The sequence below is a fragment of the Dama dama genome, chromosome 26, assembly GCF_033118175.1.
Source record: "Dama dama isolate Ldn47 chromosome 26, ASM3311817v1, whole genome shotgun sequence".
Classification (NCBI taxonomy): domain Eukaryota; kingdom Metazoa; phylum Chordata; class Mammalia; order Artiodactyla; family Cervidae; genus Dama; species Dama dama.
The window spans coordinates 27,935,140-27,953,149 of NC_083706.1; the positions used below are offsets into that span (position 1 = coordinate 27,935,140).

At 43.3% G+C, this 18,010-nt stretch overlaps 1 pseudogene; it reads right to left on the reverse strand.

Moving 5' to 3' along the window:
• Nucleotides 1–677: 677 nt before the first annotated feature.
• On the reverse strand, nt 678–1,939 carry LOC133047300 (heterogeneous nuclear ribonucleoprotein A3-like; annotated as a pseudogene).
• Nucleotides 1,940–18,010: the final 16,071 nt, after the last annotated feature.

An 18,010-nucleotide genomic window follows, 5' to 3' on the forward strand; every position in this document is an offset into this window, starting at 1 on the left:
GACCTGACTGAATGACTGTTTTACATGCCAAACCCCGAAGTGTCTTTAGCTTGAATCTCTGAATGCTGTGGGCCCATTAGAAGACTATTCTGATGGTCATAAATTGCAGTGCCTACAAACATTCCTAAGCTACTAGTCTTTCTTTAAAAACATAAAAGTTCTCAAAAATATAGGAACAATGATTATAACAGAAAATAATTATGGCCAATATGCCTGTGGTTTTTTGGAATTGCTGCAGTTTTTGTGTTTTCCATCATGAGTACAGTTTGAATGTGTATAGTTCAAGAGGTCTTTGTGCCTGCATTTTAAGATTAGGTAAATGACCATCTTTCAAGCTTGAATTCATTTTTAAATTTTATTTTATTTTTTATTTATTTTTTTATTTTTTTTTAAAGTTAAAAATTCCTTAATTTTTTATTCCTGGTACCACTACCACAATTTACAGGGCAATATACCTGATGTAATGAAAAGAAAAAGACAAAGCTACAACAGATAAAAGACCTCAGGAATGTACATCTAATTGACACTACATTGCATTAATCAATAGCTGCACTTTTTGCAAACTGTGGCTATGGCAGTCCTGAACAAGAAGGGTTTTCTGTTTAAGCTGCAGCAACTTTTCTGACTACGGATCATCGTTCCTTCTGTGGCAGATTTTTACAGTTCCTCTAATGCATTTGGGACGACTGTCTCACAGTAACCTGCAGCTTTCCTGACAACTCCTCGCTCTCTCTCCTGCTAAGAACTGTAGCCCTTTTCTTCTGAGTTTTTAGAACCTTCTGCTACCATATCCACCACTTCCACCACCAGATCCATAACCACCACCATAGGGACTGCCCGAGCTTCTTCCACCAAAACTACCCCCTTTCATGGGTGCATAATTTGATTGCTGTTGTCCACTATAATTTCCAAAATCATTATAGTTTCCACCACCACCATAGTTACCTCCAAAATTTCCTCCTCCATTGTAACCATCATATCCTCCACCACCGCCACCATATCCATCACCTTGGTTTCCATATCCTGGCCCACCACCACCGTAACCTCCTCTACTACTATAACCAGGACCACCGCCATAGTTGCCACCATCACCTCCAAATCCATTGTATCCACCATCACCTCCTCCATAACTCCCTCGGCTGCCACCACCTCCTCCACCATAGCCTCCTCTTCCACCAAAGTTTCCACCACGGCCAGAGTTACCTCCACCACCTCCAAAGTTTCCTCCACGACCCATAAAGTTGCCAGATCCACCTCCACGACCTCTTTGTGATCCAGCAGATTGCATCTCTTGTTTAGAAAGGGCCTTTTTCACTTCACAATTATGCCCATTAATAGTGTGGTATTTCTGAACAACAATTTTATCAACTGTATCATGATCATCAAAAGTTACAAAAGCAAATCCTCTCTTTTTTCCACTCTGCCTGTCTTCCATAACTTCTATGGTTTCAATCTTGCCATACTTTTCAAAGTAGTCTCTCAAATTATATTCTTCTGTATCTTCTTTAATACCACCAACAAAAATTTTCTTCACTGTTAGATGGGCACCAGGCTTTACAGAATCCTCTCTAGAAACAGCTCTCTTTGGTTCCACTACACGCCCATCAACCTTGTGTGGTCGCGCTAACATTGCTGCATCGCTTCTTCAACACAAGAGTAAGTCACAAAACCAAAGCCCCTGGAACGTTTTGTTTGGGGGTCTCTCATCACCACACAATCTGTAAGTGTGCCCCATTTCTCAAAATGTTCTCTTAAGCTATCATCTGTAGTTTCAAAGCTCAGACCACCGATAAACAGCTTTCTCAACTGCTCTGGTTCCTTGGGATCATGACCCTCCTCCCCCCGCCGGCGGCGGCGACGGCCGGAGTCGGGCTGGGGGCGACCGGGCGGCGGTTTTACCTCCATTTTGAGACTGGACTCGCCTCTTCCAACTCGAGTTCAATATCTAAATTTTATTTTAATTTTAGACAATGTGTAGATGGTTCCGTGGTCTCTGCATTTAGAAGTATAAGCAATATAAATCTGTTGATTCTGTATGTCATTTTTATAATTATGGTGAAGCTCTGTCCTTAAGATGTTTCAAATAAACCCTACGTGTGCCAGAAAAAAAAAAAAAACTGAAAGTTGTAGCATGTATTGTACTCCTTGGTAACAGTGAGGTTACCTGAAGCTTGCCTGTCTTTAGGCTCAAAGTCCTTCATCCCCTACACTGAAAATATACCATCCTCATTCCTCAACACACTCAGATTTTCTTATACACACACTTTTGCGTAACTGTGGCTGTCCTGTGACTACACTCGCTTGTACACTTCATTCTACCTACTGAGTTTCTAAAATAAAACTAGAAGTCACTTTTGATTCCTTCCGGTCTCTGTCCCTCAGCCTGGGCAGCTGCCGCTGGCTGCAGTCTATCTTTTTACCAACCCTGAACACCACCCTCTCCCCTGCCAGCTCCCACAGATCTCCTGCAGCACTCGGTCCTCTGCATGTCATCATGCAGAGGCAAAGACACAGACCCCTCGCCTGTGTCTTCTCTAAAGACACAGACACGCCTTCCCATGGCCTTATGACTTGGTCCATGACAACATCAGTTCAGTTCACTTCAGTTGCTCAGTCCTTGTCTGACTCTTTGCGACCGCATGGAAGGCAGCACACAGGCTTCCCTGTCCATCACCAACTTATGGAGCCTGCTCAAATTCATGTCCATCGAGTTGGTGATGCCATCCAACCATCTCATCCTCTGTCGTCCCCTTCTCCTCTTGCCTTCAATCTTTCCCAGCATCAGGGTCTTTTCCAGTGAATCAGTTCTTCGCATCAGATGGCCAAAGTACTGGGGTTTCAGCCTCAGCATCAGTCCTTCCAATGAATAGTCAGGAATGATTTCCCTTAGGATGAACTGGTTTGATCTTGCAGTCCAAGGGACTCCCAAGAGTCTTCTCCAACGCCACAGTTCAAAAGCATCAATTCTTCAGCGCTCAGCTTTCTTTATAGTCCAACTCTCACATCCACACATGACCACGGGAAACACCATAGCTTTGACTAGATGGACTTTTGTTGGCAAAATAATGTCTTTGTTCTTTAATATGCTGTCTAGGTTGGTCTCCATGACAACATAGTGCCTGGCAAATCACGACACACCTTCCCATGCTCTTTGTGACTTGGCCCGTGACAACATAGCACCTGGCAAGTCACATTATCATATTGAGTGAAGAGATTGTCATATTAAGTGAAGTAAGTCCAATGGAGAAAGACAAATATCATGTGATATCGCTTATATGTAGAAACTTGAAAAATGATACAAATGAACTTAGTGACAAAACAGACTCAAAAGCATAGAAAACAAATTTGTGGTTACCATAGGGGAAACAAAAAGGAGGAATAAATCAGGAGTTTGGTATTAAAATATACACACTACTCTATGTAGAGTGGATAACAAAGTATAACACAGGCAACTGCATTCAATTATCTTGTAATAACCTGTAATGGAAAAGAATCTGAAAAATAATATTAACTGATTCACTTATGTATAACTGATTATACATAATTGATTCAGTTTATATATATATATATATATGTGTGTGTGTGTGTGTGTGTGCATATATATATATAATCTAAATCACTTTGGTGTGTTCCCAAAACTAACATAATATTGTAAAACACCTATATTTCAATTAAAATGTTTTTTAAATGACATGTGTCCTCTAAGATAAGAATTATCACTTCAGATTAACCTGTTTAGTCAACTAGCAAGATTAAGAATGGAACACAGAATAGATGAGTTTTGATGGCTGACCAGGTCAAGTGAGCTCTATATCATCAAACATAAAATCCCTAAGGAGGGGCTGGGTCTAAAGGAAAAAAATCACAGAAATAAAACTCGAGGCATTTAGGCTTTGCCTCTAGAATGAGATAAATCACAAGAAAGCAAAGCGAATACTTCGTGCTCGAGTCAGAAGTAGGAGAGGCTGTGTTTCCTGTCTTGAGCCACAGCTCCTATGCTCTGCTTCTATGGAGAGCCATAATTCTCCTGCGAGACGTGAATTTAAGAAAACCATGTGTTTGGGTTTCCTGGAATTCTTCTGACTTTGAATATGGACGTGTCCCTAAAACGTCCATGTCCCATCTGCCTCATGCATGGGCAGTGTCCGTGATGTGGGCAGAGGGGACTCAGCGAACGGCCTCAGGGCTGCTGTGGCTGCGGGATGTGACCCAGCGGCCGGTGGAGATTTATCGTCCCTGAGATCTACACGCCGCTGAATTCACCTTTTAATTTATTGCCCGCAGCAAAACAGAATGAAATAAGAGCTAATAAAATAACCCAGTTGGCCAGAAAATGTTCTCCATCCTATTTCTGCAGAGTGCTCTAAACAAGCGTGAATCATCGCCACATCTATCAGCCATGGTGGGTGGTTAGCGATGCTACAAGTCTCTGGGCTGCCCCCTCCTTCTCCCTGTTTCCTTCGCCTTGCTTCTTTCTGTTCTTTTCTTCCTTCACTCCCTTCCCTCTCCTGTAGCTTTCCTTCCTTCCTTTCTTCATTTCCTTCCATCCTTCATTCATTCAAAAAAAAAGGAGGGCTTACCCCAGGTAAGGTGCTGCAAAGAGAGGAATAAAATTATTGCACAGAATCCTTTTCCTGCTCTCTCTCTGTCTCTCACACACACACACACGCAAAGACACGCACACTCCTATTTGGGGCCTCCCCTGGTAACTCCTCAGCATGAAGTGGACATTGGCTTTGTCACTTTTCACTTGGTGGTGAGGCATAGCTGATGGCCTGGACAGGATGCAACAGCAAAGGTGACTGACAGGAGATCTGCGTTTGCCTCCTGGCTCTGCCTTTGCCTCTGAGTGAGGATCTGGGCCGTAAGATCCTAGATGGTCTTCTTAAGTCCTCTCGGTCTCCTCAACTGGTTATAAGAGCTGAAAGACCTGAAGTGTTTGAGGATAATAGTGAGGAAACTGGTCTTTCAAGGTCAGAAATGTTCAAATGAAAATCATTTTTTAAAATCTGGCTTTTTGATACCCTTGTTTATCAAGAGATTATATAACAAATGGAAGCAATTCCCTATTTCCACTAAGGTGGTTGTTGTTTGGTCACTGAGTCACGTCTGACTCTCTGCAAGCCAAGGGACTGTAGCCCGCAAAACTCCTGTCCATGGGATTTCCCAGGCAAGAATACTGGAGTGGGTTGCCATTTCCTTCTCCAGAGCATCTTCCCAACCCAGGGATCAAATCTGTGTCACCTGCATTGGCAGGCAGATTCTCTACTGCTGAGCCACCAGTGAAGCCCCTCCACTAAGGTAAAATATTCAAATTGTTTCTTGGGGTCTGGCCTTTGCAGTAGCAATGTCAGTGATGGAGGCTGATGAACCCATCAAAAAAAATTTCTGCAGAGAAGCAGCGCCACCTGCTGGGATATTATGGTGCTGCATGTGGTAACACAAACGATGAGAAATCATGGAGTCTGAGGTTTCACTGAATACAGAATCAGGAGCATTAGTCTTAATCAGAAGCTGAACCTTTAAACTTTGACAAGACCATCAGACTGTGGAAAGATTTCTCCACAGGTTAATTTTAGCCATGTCTTAGATATACTTCCCTGGAGGAGGAAATGGCAACCCACTCCAGTATTCTTGCCTGGGAAATCCCATGGACAGAGGAGCCTGGCGGGCTACAGTCCATGGGGTCGCAAAGAGTCGGACACGACTGAGCGACTTTCACTTCACTTCACTTAGATATACTTCTGTATCAAACTGTTCATGCACGCTATACATCTTTCTTTATAAATCAACCTCAATAATACATACTAATAAAGCCACTTAGTCAAAATTGATTATTTTGAGTATATAGCTAGGTTCAAAAGTTTAAAGTGTTCTTTAGCTCAGACTCCATTAATCGATCAACCAACTTGTCCGGTCTCCAAATCTCCATCCAGCTCTAGAATTCCACCACATGGAGAAAACCCTGTGTCTGATGCGTGCAATTTCGCACAAGGCATTTTCAGTACTGAGGGGTATATACAGTGTAAGACAGGCTTCCCAGGGGACTTAGTGTGTGAGGAATGCACCTGAAATACAGGAGTCACGGATTTAATCCCTGGGATGGGAAGATACCCTGGAGGAGGGCATGGCAACCCACTCCAGTATTCTTGCCTGAGAACCCTGGGAACAGAGGAGCCCAGCAGGCTATGTATGGTCCATGGGGTAGCAAAGAGTTGGGCACGGCTGAAGCGACTAACCACACAGACACGCACAGTGCGATATGCATTCCTGATCTCTCATTGTGGAGAACTGGCATGAAAACACAAACATAAATAGCAGCTGTAAGAAGTAAAGAATCGGGCTGATCAGCAAGCAACATGGGCCCGGAGTGAAGAGGACCTGATTGCTTTATGAACCAGGGCTGCAGGCAGGGGACCATAGAGGGTTTTACGGAAAAAAGATTTCTGGAGTTACATCTGAAAAAATTGCTAGAATTCAGATAACATTCAAGGATGATGGGGGGAAATGGAGCAAACATAAAAAACAGAGGCAGAAAACATGCTAAAATTCTTTATTTTTAAAGAAAATGAAAGGCAATGTGATAAACAACAGGAAGATCAACTTAACCTGAGTAAGACTTTTTAGGAGAATAGAGTGAGATAAGGCAGGAAAAGGAAGTTGAGACTTGATTAAATGATTTCGTCAATGCAAGAATAAGGAGTTTGAGCTTGTTCCTGTAAGCCATTGAAAAGCACTGAAGATTTCTGGGAAGGAAAATAAAATGATAAGAACTGGGTTTTAAGATGACTCACCTGGCAGTCAGATACAGGACAAAATGACACTAAGATGTGAAAAGATGTCCTGAATGTACAAAAGACACATAAGTAAAAAAGAAGGGCTTTTAAGATCACAAATGTATACACGAACACCGAAGAGGAATCTGATTCTGCAATACTTTTCTGAATCAAGGAATATACGATAACTTAAAATAATTCTGCATATTAAACCAAGAGAGGCCCACAATATAGGAAAGATTTAAAAAAAAAAAAAAAGGATATACACCCCATCCCCACCAAAAAGAAGGTACTTTAAAGGAAAGAAAGTGATCCTGACCCAAAGCCTTAGGGAGTTAAGTTAATAACAGAGTTAAGGCCCCAGAGACATCTAGATTAACAAGAATTGAGAAACAAATCCATTAGACATGGTTCCATGATGTAGACAATGCATAAATAATAAATGGGTTAACTGATTGATTAATCATTTAATATGTTGCTGAAGCTGAAGCTCCAATACTTTGGCCACCTGATGTGAAGAGCTGATTCACTGGAAAAGATGCTGATACTGGAAAACATTGAAGGCAAAAGGAGAAAAGGGGCAGCAGAGGATTAGGTGATTAGATAGCATCATCTGCTCAGTGGGCTTCCCTCGTAGGTCAGACAATAAAGAATCTTCCTGCAATGCAGGAAACTCGGATTCCTTTCCTGGGTTGGGACGATCCCCTGGAGAATGAAATGGTAGCCTACTCCAGTACTCTTGCTTGGAGAATTCCATAGACAGAGGAGCCTGGCAGGCTAGAGTCCATGGAATCGCAAGAGTTGGACACGACTTAGCGACTAAACCACCACCACTCAATGTACATGAGTTTGAGCAAACTCCAGGAGATAGTGAAGGACAGGAAAGCCAGCATGCTGGAGTCTATGGGGTCTATGAATCAGTGTGGACACTGTTAAAGAGAAAACCACATTAATACTTGCCCTTATTGCAGCTTCCATCTTCTCCAGAAACGTCATCTTAATCAACCAATCTGGAATGTTCTGGGCAGCACTAATGAGGTGATCCGTCACGCAAGTCTTCTCCATTAACCTCCCCACCTCCACTCCCAGGAAGAAGAGGCAACTGGCAGGCAACTAGCATGCTACAGTCTATGGGGTCGCAGAGAGTCAATTTACCTGTGTATCTGAACAGTGGAATAGAATTTAACAGGGAAAAAAAAGAGTAAAATATATGTACTGTGACATGGATGAACAGCAAAACCATTATGCTCAATTTAAAAAAAAAAAAGCCAGATACAACAGACAGTATGTCATGTGATTCTAGTTATATGAAATAGAATAGTGTGCTTGAAAGCCCCGCCCCCTCATTCTCTCTCTTCCCCTCTGTCTCTATCACTCTGATTTCCTCTCTTTTCCCACTTTGAGTTCCATTATAAGAACTCTCTTCTGTTATGCTTTGTATGTGCCCTGCCTCTCTTGGGAGAGAGAAATGCTTTAGGAAGGGAAAACTGGGGAGGAAAACCCCCAAACCATCAGGCCACCAAAAATGTAGATTTTTGGTCTTGTTAAAAACAAAATGCAACCAAGTAAAATTGAAAATGAAATTGGCTTAATTCAACAGTTTTTGAATGAGGCAGTATCCCATTGAGCAACTGGAAGAGCTCTCTGAGAAGCTTACAAACTGGAACATTTGTAGAGAGTGAAGGGTAGGACAAGGGAGCTATTAGCAAAAGGAAGGATTATTTTTTTTGCAGGGAAAAGGAAATGGCAAGGGATTTAACTTACTAACAAATAGCAAGTAAGAGTTCTGCTCAGAAGTAATCACACTGGACAGAATAAAGATCTGTTTTTATTGTCTTTGGGGGATGTCTGTTTGTGGCTATGGCACTTTCTTTCAGTCAAAATTAGTCAGGACTGTGTCTCTTATTTCTCAGGAGCCACAGCGTTAACTATCTAATCTGGGACAGAATCCAGTTGGTGTGCTCAAGGGAAGGTCTGTGCTGAGACAGGGAGCCCACCGGGGAGTATTTTAGAACTTTTCCATCATTGTAACACATTTACTGTTCATCTGCATTGCCCGCCTTGTCCTCTCCCCTCCACCCTGCCCACCATGAATCTACTTTTTGTTCTTAGAGCTTTGCCTTTTCTGGATATTTCATATAAATAGAATCACATAACATGTCGTCTCTTGTATCTGGCTTTTTTTTTTTTTTTTAATTGAGTATAATGGTTTTGCAGTTCTTTCATGTCACAGTACATATATTTTACTCTTTTTTTTTTTCCTGTTAAATTCTATTCCACTGTACGGATTCACAGGTAAATTGACTCTCTGTGACCCCATAGACTGTAGCATGCTAGTTGCCTGCCAGTTGCCTCTTCTTCCTGGGAGTGGAGGTGGGGAGGTTAATGGAGAAGACTTGCTTGACGGATCACCTCATTAGTGCTGCCCAGAACATTCCAGATCGGTTGATTAAGATGACGTTTCTGGAGAAGATGGAAGCTGCAATAAGGGCAAGTATTAATGTGGTTTTCTCTTTAACAGTGTCCACACTGCTTCATCGCCTTTTTGTTGTTTCATATTATACCACAAACATCTTTTGCTGTATTAAAATTCATTTTTTGTTCTAGCAGTAGTGCTCACATCTAGTATTCACTCTACTGTGCTTTTCTGGTTGGAAAAGGATGTGACAGGCTAGGAACCCCCTACCCTCATCCTTCATAAGACCGTAGCATGAGACTCCCTGGGCCATATAGAGCAGGGTTGAAAGGGCAGTGACCACAACATTCATTTCAATGGTTGAGTTGCGTTTTATAAATTATGATTCAACATTCAAAACTCAACATTCAAAAAACGAAGATCATGGCATCCAGTCCCATCACTTCATGGAAAATAGATGGGGAAACAATGGAAACAGACTTTATCTGTGACAGATAAAGTGTCATAAAAGTGACAGACTTTATCTTTTTGGGCTTCCAAATCACTGCAGATGGTGACTGCAGCCATGAAATTAAAAGACACTTGCTCCTTGAAAGAAAAGCTATGACCAACCTAGACAACATATTAAAAAGCAGAGACATTACTTTGCTAACAAAGGTTTGTCTAGTCAAGCCTATGGTTTTCCCAGTAGTCACGTATGGACATGAGAGTTGGACTATAAAGACAGCTGAGCACCGAAGAATGGATGCATTTGAACTATGTTGTTGGAGAAGACTCTTGAGAGTCCCTTGGACTACAAGAACAAACCAGTCAACCCTAAAGGAAATCAGTCCTGAATATTCATTGGAAGGACTGATGCTGAATCTGAAACTCCATTACTTTGGCCATCTGATGCGAAGAACTGACTCATTGGAAAAGACCTTGATCCTAGGAAAGATTGAAGGCGGGAGGAGAAGGGGACAACAGAGGATGGGATGGTTTGATGGCATCACCGACAGGATGGACATGAGTTTGAGCAAGCTCTGGGACTTGATGATGGACAGGGAAGCCTGGCGTACTGCAGTCCATGGGGTCGCAAAGGGTCAGACACAACTGAATGACTTAAGTGAACTGAACCGATAGCTTATGTGCAGGTTTTCATTCTTTTAAATAAGGCTGTAGGAGGCAGCATGTAGCTAAATCATTGTGCATATTTAAGGCATTTTCTTTTTTTTTTTTTTTTTTTAAGGCATTTTCTGAAATAAACTCCTAAAAGTATTACGGCTGATTCAAACTTATGCACACATGTATACAGATTGAAAAATTACGCTCTAAAAATTTTATCCCAATTAAACCATAACAGTAGTATATAAGAAGGCTTGATCCCTTAGTCATCGGATTTTGTTCTTTTTTAAGAAAAAAAATATCCATTAGTCTTATAGGTGGTGAGTTGTATTCCTTGTTTAAATTTGCTATTATCTATGAATACTTGTGCAGTTGCATAATTTTTCTATTTTTATTGGACATGTATGTTGCTATGTTGTTCTGCACTCATTAGCTCTTGGTTTTTAAATTCACAGCTTAGTTAAATTCTTTGAGAAGAAAGCCTTAGAACATCAGCTTTCCTGGAGCTCAGGCGCAAAGTAGAGTATGAACCCAAGACCAGCCAGCAGAACAGAGCCCAGGACTGGATTCCAGGCCAAAAATCTGCAGTTCTGGATCGCTTTCCGCCTCTCTCAAACTCTTGACCAGATCTTGAAGTATAATAGATGGTTTGGATACAGATAGCCCTTGTTCATAATTTCATAACAAAACCTCAAAGAGTTCTCTGTGCTACCTCTGAGGAGACAGACAAGCTCAGAGGTCTTGGAGGCTTTAATCAGATCAGTGCCTCCTTATTGAACTAAAAATCTGACTTGCAACAGACTCTTTGCAAAATAAATTTAAATAATAATAAACTCTTTAGTGTAAAGTTAAAGAGGAGAATGAGAGGCCCGCTCATCTCTGCTCAGTTCTCAGGGTCCCATTGTCATTAATTAGTAATTCCTTTCCTTCTTTTCTTCCTTCCCCGTGCCCCCTCCCTCCTACCTTCTCTTCCTTCCCACCCCCTCCCTCCCTCCTTCCTTTCTTCTTTCCTTCCTTCCTGTCTTCCTGCCTTCCTGCCTTTAGCATCACCTATTTGGGAATAGGTACAAGGTCTTTGGACTTTCAAAACAAAGAAAGTAAGATAATAGACTCTGTTCCAAAGGTAGACATAGAACACACATTCAGGAAATAATTTTTAAATTGGGTGGGGAGGAGGTTTGAAAGGAAAGGTCTTTAGCTGTTTTGATACATCTGCTTTCCACAGTTTAGTAAAAGGGAGCTGCCCAGAGGAGAGTTATTCATGTTTAAAATTTTGTGTACATATAAAAGTAGAAAAGGTGGTTTTCAAAAGTTAGGCAGTATAAAGCTGTGTAAAGCAAAGAGTAAAAGTGGCCCTTGCACATGCAAGGGGGAGAGAAAAGAAGCCAAAATATTTCACTTCCCAGAGTAACAATGTGCATGTGCCCTTGGAGACATGCTTGCATGCCTGTGCATTTGTGACGTACATGTAACAACATGCTGAGTGAATTCTCTCCCTTAGTCTTGAATGGCTAAAGTTCCAAAGCCACGCATGGTAAACACAGCGCCAGGGAGCTACCCCAACTCCCTTCAGCCTTCTGAAAGGTTGGCCAGAAAGAGCCCTGACCCTCAGCCCTGATCCATTCTCCAGAAACAGAAGGTCAGGCTCATGGAAGGACAAAAGGAGTCATCCAGGTAGTAAATAAGATCATATCCTATTAGGGTGGGTTCTTAATCCAGCGTGACTGGTGTTCTCAGGAAAAGAGGAGACAGGACAGAAACACAGGGAAGTGATGGTTTCAGGGCTAGCCGCCCCGGGGCATTGCTGCTCTGGCAGGCACATTTCAAGCTGAAAACGATAGAGACCCAGAAGACTCAGGAAAACCCTTTGGAAAACCCTTCCGCCTAACTGCCTTAAAGAGTGTAAGACAGGAGGCCTGTGCCAGGAGGAGCTTTGAGACCCTGTGGGCTGTAGCCCACGAGGCTCCCCTGTCCATGGGACTCTCCAGGCAAGAATATTGGAGTAGGGTTGCCATTTCCTCCTCCAGGGGATCTTTCCGACTCAGGGATTGAATCCACATCTCCTGAGTCTCTTGCATTGCAGATTCTTTACCGACTGAGCTATCAGGGAAGTTCCCATAGACAACTACAGTAAAGTATTAATGTCAGGTATGGGGGACAGAGAGGAACCTAGTGAAGCCCATTTGATCCAAGTCCTCTCCTCCCCTCATTGTCTTTGAAGGGCCCACAACATTCATTTACATTAACTCTCTTTATCTTCCTGTGAATTACTTTGTGAGTGTGAAAGTGTTAGTTGCTCAGTTCAGTTCAGTTCAGTCGTGTCTGACTCTTTGTGACCCCATGGACTGCAGCACACTAGGCTTCCCAGTCCATCATCAGCTCCCGGAGTTTACTCAAACTCATGTCCATTGAGTCAGTGATGCCATCCAACCACCTCATCCTCTGTTGTCCCCTTCTCCTCCTGCCCTCAATCTTTCCTAGCATCAGGGTCTTTTCCAAAGTCAGTTGTTCTCTTTCCAGAGTCAGTTCTTAGCGTCAGGTGGCCAAAGTATTGGAGTTTCAGCCTCAGCATCAGTCCTTGCAATGAATATTCTGCACTGATTTCCTTTAGGATTGACTATCTTCTTGCAGTCCAAGGGACTCTCAAGAGTCTTCTCCAACACCACAGTTCAAAAGTTCAATGGTTCAAAAGTTCACCACAGTTCAATTCTTTGGCACTCAGTTTTCTTTATAGTCTAACTCTCACATCCATACATGACTACTGGAAAAACCATAGCTTTGACTAGACGGATCTTTGTTGGCAAATCTCTGCTTTTTAATATGCTGTCTAGGTTGGTCATCGCTTTTCTTCCAAGGAGCAAGCGTCTTTTAATTTCATGGCTGCAGTCACCATCTGCAGTTATTTTGGAGCCCAAAAACAGTAACGTCTCTCCCTGTTAGTTCTTCAGTCTTGTCCAACTCTTTATGATCTGTAGCCTGCCAGGCTCCCTGTCCATGAAACTTTCCAAGCAAGAATACTGGAGTGGGTAGCCATTCCCTTCTCCAGGGGATCTACTTCTGTTGCAGGAAGGAAGCAATTCTGACTCCATGTTGAAAACTGTTTCTTTGACTTGCTTTTATTATTATAATTCTACTCCATGGCTTGCCTGGAGGACCCTGCCCCTCTGCTCACTGTAAACTGACGTGCTTTTGTTCAGCTCAAGGAGAGATAGTTTGTCTCTGTCACCTGTGAATAGAAGAGATTAACACACCCCTTCTGAAGGTTGGACATTCCCTTGGAGATTTTTGCAAGACTGAAGACCCTTTCACTTTACTTCCCCACTGCATCTCTGCCTCCATTCTGCCTTTTGACTTTAGTTCCTATTTGCTACTTTCTCTCCATCGATAAAAGAATCTGGCATCCAGACCCCAATATGATGGTTATTTTGAGGCACTAGTCTGCCATCTTCTTGGTCCACTGGCTCCCCAATTAAAGTCCCTTCCTTGCCTCAACACCTCAGCTCTTGGATTAATTGGCCTGTCGTGTGGCAAGCAGAGTGAGCTTGTAATCAGACCCCTTTCTCCTTAGTCCAGAAAATACACTTTGCTTTACCTTGCTGTCATGGAAATTCTTCACAGTTATGCAAATTCCTCATGCATACATAATAAATTTTGTTTTTTTCCTATTAATCTGCCTTGTGTCATTTTTATTGCCAGCAAAAGAACAAAGAAGAGAAAGAGGGGAAGTTTGCCCTCCCCCACAAGAGAACGCCACATGGTGACCGAGGCCGAGAGTACAGTGATACATCTGCCAGTCAAGGAGGCCAAGAGGACCAGAAACTAAGAGAAAGGCATGCACAGATTCTCCCCTAGAACTTCACAGAGAGCATGGCCCTGATGACACCCTGGTTTTAGACTTCTAATAAATCTCTGTGGCTTTAAGCCACCTCATCTGTGGTACTTTGTAAGAGCAGGCTTGGAAAACTAACACAGAGGCCAATTGATGTGTGGTCAAGAAGGAGAAGAGGGGCTTCCCTGGTGGTCCAGTGGTTAAGACCACAGGCTTCTGACATGAGGGGCATAAGTGTGAACCCTGGTCAGGGTACTAAGATCCCACATGCTATAGGGTGTGGCCAAATAAATTTAAAAAATTAAAAGGACATCAAAGTGTTAGTCACTCAGTCATGTCTGACTCTTTGCGACCCCATGGACTCCCACCAGGCTCCTCTGTCCAACGGATTTTCCAGGCAAGAATATTGGAGTGGGTTGCCATTTCCTTCTCCACAATCTTCCCAACCCAGGGATCAAACCTGGGTCTCCTGAATTGCAGGCAGATTCTTCACTGTGTGAGTAACCACGGAAGTCCCAAAGGACATCAAACACGTTGCCAAATTGCACTATTTTTAAAAAAAGAAGACAACAGAGGAATCAAAAGTGATCTAGATATGCCTGGCTTGCACCAGGTATAGAGGCTAGAGGCTACTCCTGGGTAGAAGCTAGTGCTATAAGCAGATAGGGTAGGGGGTCCCAGAAAGAGAATCAGGCAGGGCTTTCTTGACTTAAGCCATTTTTTGGCGTAAGCCTCTTTGTGACGTAAGCCTCACTGTAACACTTGGCCTTGAACATGTCTCAGTAACTAACCATCCTAATAGAATGAAAGAATGCAAGAACAAACCACTGTTTTCAGGCAAGAGAAGTAACAATAGCAAAGATATTTTTGCTGTTAATCAGAGTCTTTAAAGACCCCCAGTTCTGTTTCAAGGTTAAAGATCAACTGAAACCTAAGGCATGATGGTGCTGACCTTTCATGACCCTCAGTGACATCAATCAACTAAAGCTTGTACCCTATCGGCCTTCACCCCAGCTCTATGCTGGAATCCCCTCTGCTCATTCCCCATCACGAATAAGCGTACACCACACACTCCCCTTCATGAATGGGCATGTACTCTTAGCTCAAAACTTCCCCCAGTTTTGCTGTTTGGGAGGACACCACTTTGGGAAAGATCATCAGTGTTCTTCTTGCTTGCTGCAAGTAATAAGTCCTTCCTTCTCCCAATTGATCTCTGGCGTGGCTGTCTTTTGGCTTAATATCCTCCAAGAAATGAAGCCAGATTTCCTCACAGTACCCTGAACTGTAGTAATGGCTATAGAAGATACACAAGGAGGGGCGGTCAGGTTGGGGTAGGGCGTGAGCAATGAGTTCGGTGTCTGACATAGTTTAAGTCATAGCCCCATGGTCCGCCTATTTAGATGTGCCCAGTCAGTGTTCACAAGGAGAAGCTAAACTATCACAAAGAGCCTAGAAGTACAGGTAATAACAGGAACTGTCAAATTCATTTGAAAAGTGTCCATGTTCAAACTGGAACACCTTCGTTCAGTTAAATTGACAGACTTTGCTTTTTGGTAGAGACACAAATTTCTTGGCAGATTTATACCCAGAACTGGCCTGGTGAGTTCTGGGAGCTAGCTCTGTTTCCCACCCAGCAAGGATCCCTATCTTGAGCTGATAACTCTCTAGAGCCGATATGGGTCTGCGTGGGCTCTGTCTGCCTCAGGGTGACACAGGCAGCCCAGTGGCCCAGACTGTGTGGGACTCACTGCAGGAAGAACGGGAGGTGGGGAGCAGGGGGACCGGTCCCTGACCACGGGGGCGACCCTGGCCGGGATGCCGAACATCCCATTTCACAGTGAGAAACCACAGTGGCCAACAGACAAAGGACAGTGAGAACTGAAATCACCTCCCGGTCGGTAAAAGCAGGTTTTTTTACAGAGGAGGAAAATCAGACACAGAGAAGTTCAGTGGTTTATTCAAGGTCACCAACAATCAGGTTTCGGAGCTGAAGCTGGAAAGCGTTCTTTTCATTACAGCATTTCTAAGGTCTCTTTCAGCCTTTAAAACCTATGCTTTATAAAAGCAGTTTATAAATAGAATGGGGGTGCTAGAAGTTTCTAAATAGCACCATACAACAAACACTGCTATTTAAGAGAGAGAACTAATTGGAATTCATCAATCTCACAATTCAGACACCTCACATTAATTTTGTGCATTGGAGCAAAACTCGAATGGCAGATCATTTGAATGCAGGTCAGTCAGATAGACTGCATTTTCAGATCTTCCTGAACATTCAAAAGCTCTTTCACGCATGTGGGATTTTCACTGATCTTCCCTGGGACACAGCAACGGGGCTGGTAAAAAAGAAAAAAATTCCCCAAGATGTCCCCAGTTCAAAAAGGAAAAACAACTGTGGTGATAGCACACATTTATAGATAGATAAAGCCATTGTCTAGAAATGGTGAAAAAATAGCAACTGATGACTCCACTGGCTGATGTACTCACTGGGAAGGGGCTTCCCTCAGGTCACACCAAGCCAGGCTTCCGGAGCTGGACTTGGAGTGAATCAGAGAGATGAAGGGTGGGGTCTCGAGAGGACCAGGCTGAGAGGCTCTCACCTGCCAGCTGCCGCCTGCAGATGCAATCACAGACCCAGACTCGGCTGTGGCTGGAAGCCACCAGCTATAGAGCCAACAGGGAATCTTCCAGAGAACAGGAAGGCAATATGTCCCGCCCTGATCCCACCTCATTTCCTCTCTCACTCTTTTCTCCGTCTGGGGTCACCTAAATTTCCCCTCCATCCTTTTCCTTTGTCTCATTCTTATTCTTCCTTCTCTGCCCCTCTTTCCTGTTCTTTTCCCCCTTTACCAGGCCTCTTCTCCCAGTCTTTTCCTCCATCGTCACGCTCAGTCAGTCGTGTCTGACTCTTCGCAAGTCCATGGACTCCTGTAGCCCGCCAGGCTCCTCTATCCATGGAATTTTCCAGACAAGAATACTGGAGTGGGTTGCCATGGCCCCCTCCAGCGGATCTTCCCAACCCAGGGATCGAACCCATGTTTCTTGCATCTCCTGCATCGCCAGGTAGATTCTTTACCACCATACCATGTGGGAAGCCCATCCTCTGCTCCAACCCTGGTCTATCACTGGATGCATAGAAATGAAGCTGCTTTCAATCAGTATAAGTCAATAATGTCAATGTCTTAAAAAGACTAGCTTTATGGTAATAAGTGGGACCTGTCCTTCCCTCCCAAAGGCTCTAGTGACTCCAAGTGATCACGGACAGAGCCACCAAGGGATCAGGGACCACCAGCCCTAGGAGGACACAGCAGGCTCCAGAAAGAGCACCATCTTGGTCCCCTGGCTGCCTGGATGGCCAAGCGTCAGAATCTTCAGAAGTTACCAATATGGGTTCCATGCTCCATTCTTAACTGAGATGCTAAACTGGACATATACAGGAACTACCCCTTCCAACACATAGAATAGGTAGAAATACTGGATTAAAAAAATACATCTATTGTTGTTTTTGTTTTGTAACTAAGGTGTGTCCAGCTCTTTGTGACCCCGTGGAATGTAGCCTGCCAGACTCCTCTGACCATGGGATTTCCCAGGCAAAAATACTGGAGGGGGTTGACATTCCCTTTATATATATATATATAATTTGCTATATAACGTATGTATATGCTGGATAACACAACCAGATTCAAAAGAAAGAAATAAAATCTTGAGAACAAGACCTCTAAGGACATAGCTGTGGAAAGATGTTTGACTCAGGTAATCCTCAGATGTCTTGGGGGGAGTTATGTGTCTCAGAACTGTTGCTCTAGAGTTTTAGCCCCAAGCCCTTATGTAACAGGTGGCTAGAACTAGGCTCCTTCCATAAAGCCAAGTGTGAAAAAGCCAAGT